Raw genomic sequence first — 6077 nt, 5'->3', positions numbered from 1 at the left:
CGGCAAGACGTCCGAATCATGGATTGTCGGTGGGTCCAGCACGTGTACGGCCGATTCAGAACGGAAGAAGCGAACATCAAAAAGGCCATCGAGCTGGGAGCAGAGCCCGAACCCGTAGATTGGGACATGAGGGCAACTATTAGCCTGATGACTGGGTATAGGGACACCGATATTTTGCCTTGGGATGGTGCTCGCGAGATCCTGTTCGTCGTGAACTTCCAGAACCTTCATTGGTTCACATTTCGAATTGACATCGAGGCCTGGACCATTACCGTCCTCGACTGCCAAAAGGATCTCATGCAGTCGTCGAACAATCAAAAGGACTTCACTGAGCTGATGGACGTACGTAAAATGTTATGTTATTCACAATTATTACCTTAGAGCAACAATTAATTAAATTATAAGGGTTACTTAACATTGTTAAAATGTTTATTATTCAGACTTAGAGTCGAGCATTTGCTAGGATTGTGGCCATAGGTGGTTTCTTCAAGAACCATCCATACTCTTACTGGGAGAATGGACAAGGTGAAATTAAGTTCGCTAACCTGACGTGGCTCGTCGAGGACAACGTCCCACAATGTGCATACAGGTAAAAGTTTTTTTACTAGTTAATTGAACTTTTTTTTGACAAGTTTTAAACAATTATGTTTTTATTGACAAGTTATTTTAGAAGTTTTTTTTTTTTTTTACAAGATTTTTGACAAGTTTATTGAACTTTTTTTTGGCAATTATGTTTTTATTGACAAGTTTTAAACAATTATGTTTTTATTGACAATTTATGTTTTTAAACAATTAGTTAAATGAACTTTTTTTTTCAAGTTATGTTTCAACTTTTTTTGACAATTTCTTTTACTTATTCTTGTGTTGTAGCGGTGATTGCGGGATGTTCGCACTGAAGTATGTCGAGCACCTAGTACTGAACGAATCATTTGACACTCTTCAAAGTGTCAATATGAGAACGTTCAGGAAGAAATGGTGCGTGGACTTATTCGACAACCACCTTATCCCGTGATTTTGTATTTTCGGATGTTTATTTTTTATCTTTTTGGTTTTCTATGTAATAGTACCTTATAAACATATTATCGAGATGGTTTGTTGACTATTGATTGAATATGTTTTTTATTGTACCTTATAAACATGTAATTCAATGAAAGAGATTCACCAAAAAAAAAACATAAAAAATTCACACATTCACAAAGGGTTTAGAACTCGAGACATTTGTGGACGAAAACGAGTCTTGGGACAAAAGCGAGATGAGATCTTCGTCGTTCTCACAGACAAAAGCGAGATGACACTCCATTAAACAAAATAAAAAGGTCACTCAAATAAACGTTAAAGTTTTAAACTTAAAAATAAAAATAACACAAAGTCTAAAGTTTTAATCCCTCCAAGTGCATGTTTTTCTGTTATGTCCCCTACCACCACATTTCCCGCATTTTCGCTGGACGACAATCTTTTCGCCTTGAGATGGGTATCGATTAATTCTTCTTCTTCCTTGTTTACTTTTCTTCGGTCGACCGGCTTGCTTCTTTTCAACGGGTTCCGAAACTTTCATGTTTTTTATCTAATCCGGGACATCCCATTGATCTTCATCGCCAACCGGATATATGGCTTCCTTGTACATCTCAATCCACGTCTCCTTCAAATAAAAGTCACTGCATAACGAGTACACGTCCACGCTTCGATGTTGGGCTGCTGCGATAGAATGCTCGCACGGGATATTCAATTGTTATGGTAGTCCGCAAGTGCATGTCTTCGCCATAAGGTCTACATCGAAATCACCTCTTGCGTCTTTGACATGACATTCATATAGACCAAGCCCGTACGCATTGACAAACTGTGCCTTATTATTTAGTTGTGCGAGATCATTTTGCCACGTTGGTGTCAATTTTGTGTTCAACTTGTTCGCTATCTCTTCTCGTTCAAAAAACCAAGTTTGGAGTGTGAATCGAATAAACTCGAGCAACGTCGTAATGGGAAACGTCCTAGCATTCCTTGTTTTGTTGTTGAAGCTTTCTGCGTTGTTGCTCGTCATTAGGTCGTACCTATATAAAACATACTTGATATATATAATCGACGACATAAAAAATTCAGTACAAAAGAAGTTCTAGACTCTTACCGTTTTCAAGGAAATAAAGCTCTGGCCCACCGATCGACACCAACTTCTTCGAGATACTTTGCCATCTCGACATCCTTACGTCTCAACTGTCTAAAATTAGCTTCGAATGCTGTTTTACTGAAGGCGTAAGCCGCATCGTAAAGTTCAAAGCGACAATGGTATGTCTTGAACTTGTGTTGGACATTCAGTTGTAAATGATGGTAACATGCTCCGTGAGGGATACCAGGAAACACAACCTCGACACCATATATGATGCTAATGTGGCGATCGGATATGAACGCCAAATTAGGTACGTCTTCACCTATAGCTTCTCGCAATCTTCTCAAAAACCAAATCCAAGAAGCATGACACTCGCTATCTACAACTCCGAATGCAAGTGGATATAATTGTGAATTCGCATCCATTGCAATTGCGCAAAGCAACTGTCCCCCATATTTTATCTTCAGAAATGCACCGTCCAATGCTATGACCGGCCGACATGCTTTGAAGCCTCTACGACACGCCCCAATGGAAAAGAAAGCATACTTGAATTTGTCACCATCTTGCACAAAGTCTGTTAACGTCCCAGGATTCTTTTGCTTCAACATGTACAGCCAAGACGGTAACTTCTGGTACGATTGTTCCGGCGTACCCCGCACGTACCCAATAGCTTTCTACCTGGATCTCCAAGCTTTCAAATACGATATGTTCACACCCCATCTTGTCTTCACTTCTTCCCTGACGTTATGCGCCGAATACTCCGCCATAGAGTTAATTGAGTACTTGTCTTTAAATACGTGATCGATGACCCATGGTGCCGCTCCTCGATGGCCCTCTGTTCGAACAACACGCCCACATGAGTGTTTACCCTCGTACGACGTAATCTCCCATATCTCAGACCACTGCACGACACCCATCAACCTCCACGTGCATCTCTCGTCTTTGCATAGAACATACCATCTCTTTTTCGAAGAAGATTTCACTCTAAATTCGAAATTATGTTTCAACGCGTACAGGTGGATATGTTTCTTCAGTTCATGCTTGTTTTCAAATTGCTGCCCAATATATATTTCTTTTGAGCTACCTGTTAGTTTCAAAGGTTAGTTAAACAATAGGTGGTTTCATATTGTACTTGAATATCATTTGAATCCACTTAAATTACCTGTAGAAGAATGACTTGGATAATGACTCGGGTTTTCCTTCACAACATCAGCAGCGGTGAACTCAGGTGCTTTCCATGAATAAGGAACGATAGGTGATCCGATCATTGGAGGCTCACGCTGACATTGACCCGATGCTTCACAATGACCCGTCGGTACTGTAAACGTTTCCACAAATTCTTCATATTCTCCGGGATTGGCGAATTCTTCAAATTCTTCACCTTCGCCACCGTCGTTTTCATCACTTTCGCCACCTTCGTTTTCATCACCTTCGCCATCTTCGTATTCATCACCATTGTGTCCATCATATTCGTCACTGTTGTGATTAGAATCTCTATCACGCCTGTATACTTCGTCACCGTTTCCGGCACCCTTGTACTCGTTAAACAAGTCATCGTCACAGCCACCGTCTTTGTTTTCAATTATAGGATCATTTTGTCGATCCTCGATAACAAGAGTATTCCGTCTCTTCTTCGGTTCATTGCGAGACACCATTCCAACTTCCACATCTTTCCCTTTACATAGTCCTCGATACGCAATAGGTGCAATGACCTCGATCTGTTTCGGTACCAAACTTACACAGAGTGGAAATCTATTACGATATTTGTGCTTCATAAAATGCGAAACATCACCATTGTCCTTCAATACGGCAGGACCTACTGGAATTGTACCGACTTCGTGTGGGACTTCGAGTTTTAAGTCGAACGCGAATCTGTCTAACTCGAACTTCTCGTATAAGAAATCTACTAACTCTGTGTACGTTACCTCTTTCGGAATTACGAATGCACGAAATTCTGCATTGGTGAAAACCCATTGGTATCCTTCCTTCTCCCAAGTGCCGTTAATCATGACAAAAACTGCAAAAAACAAGTCAAACTATGCAAAATAAGCTTCTATATCGTACATCATCGTACATAATCGTACACCATCGTACAGCTTCGTACATCATCTTACAGAGAGGCATCGTACGGCATCGTACAGCATCGTACAACATCGTACAGCATCGTACAACATCGTACAGCATCGTATACCATCGTACAGAACGCAATTTTTATTCTAAATTTCATCGTACAAAAATTTAAATTTCATCGTACATCATCGTATACCATCGTACAAACAAGTTAAACCCAGATTTTTGACTTTGTTTTCAGATCTGATCGAATTTTTTTGCTACATTCTATCATATACAATCATAAACTTTGTAAAAATGATTAAGTTAGTAATCTTACCCATGATTCTTTTGAAACCCGCTTAAGTAGAGAGGATTTGAGTGGATTTGAGTGTGATTGAAATGATAAAAATGAAGTGTGAGAGATGTATAGGGTTCAGAGGGGTATTTTTGTCCGATTTTGGGTCAAAAGTCCATATTTAGATATTTTTAAACATTAGGGTCTAATCTTGATATTTAATGGCTTATTAAGCCAATTTAATGAAATTTCTCTTTAGTAATTTGTTTCCTTGTTTGCGAAGCCGAAAAGGGGAACGGAATATGTGGGCTCATGATTAAGTCCATTTATTTTACATGAACGGAATAGCATTGACATTTACTTTTATTTAGTCCCCCATGAGGCACTGTAGGGATTTTTATTTATTTTTTTCATTGCGATAAAAGAGTTCATCGTGAGACTTGATCACATGCCCTTTGGTAGTAGTAGTGCGTTTTGCTCAACATTCACCTTGGTCTCTCACTCTTTTGCCTTCATTTTATCATTTGTTATTATTACTTTTCTCTCCTTTTAGTCTTTCATATCCATCAATAAGGATCTTTCCGGCGCAAGGTTTGAATGAGCATACTATGATTAGAGCATTAGACGCACACTATCTTCGTTTGAAATACCGGTTGTCGATTTTGTGTCGATGGTCCAAAAAAGTAAAAATTGTGATGGCCGATGAAAATAATGTGAAAATTTGAAAAAAATTATGTCGACGGAAATTGCGATACCAACGGAAATTACGACAAAATATGGAAATTGCGACGTAAATAATGTTGCACAATTTCAAATATAGAAAATAAGTTTCATACACATAAAAAATTCTAAACATACATAATAAGTTTCAATTACAAACATACATAATAAGTTTCAATTACAAACATACATAATAAGTTCAAACTTCAAAGTCAGATACATATAATCAACCCACATAATAAGTTGAAAAATATCAACGTCAAACACAATATAAGAAACACACATAATAAGTTTTAAGCACATCATAATTTCATCCAGACATGAAATTCACTAACAATGTATCATTTTTCATATTTTCAAATACTTGTTTACGAATACATATATAAATACAATTTTCTAACAATTAACTTCCAATTAACATCAATTTAAAATTGGTAACTTCTCCAAAAATATTAAAACAACTTCTCCAAAAATATTAAAACAATAATATGTTCACCGTGAAATAAGTACAAACAACATCCAATGAAAAAAAAATGAAAAATCCTTAAAAGTTATAATTGATATGCTAAAAAACACAAATAAACGCAATTTCCACATAATTTTCCAAAATATTGTTGAATTTGCACTAACTTGGTCGGCTTTTGGACGATGCGACGGAAATTGCGACGTGGAATGCGACGGAAATTGTGACAAAAATGACTATATTTTTTGTGTTTTATATCATGGGCTAAACGACATTAATGGACGCAACAACATGAAAATTTCGACGCAATTTCGACGCAATACCCGAGACACAAAATGACGAAACGCTCATATGATCGTAAATGTGCCGGACTTCTCAAATTTCCGCAATTTCCACGCAATTTCCTGAAATTTTAAATTTTGATCTTCGTCGAAGATTTTGTCGATTGC

This window comes from Urtica dioica, chromosome 7 (assembly GCF_054948205.1).
Source record: "Urtica dioica subsp. dioica isolate 48M chromosome 7, U.dioica_male_clone48M_v1_H2, whole genome shotgun sequence".
Taxonomy (NCBI): Eukaryota; Viridiplantae; Streptophyta; class Magnoliopsida; order Rosales; family Urticaceae; genus Urtica; species Urtica dioica.
This window is presented reverse-complemented; position numbering follows the sequence as displayed.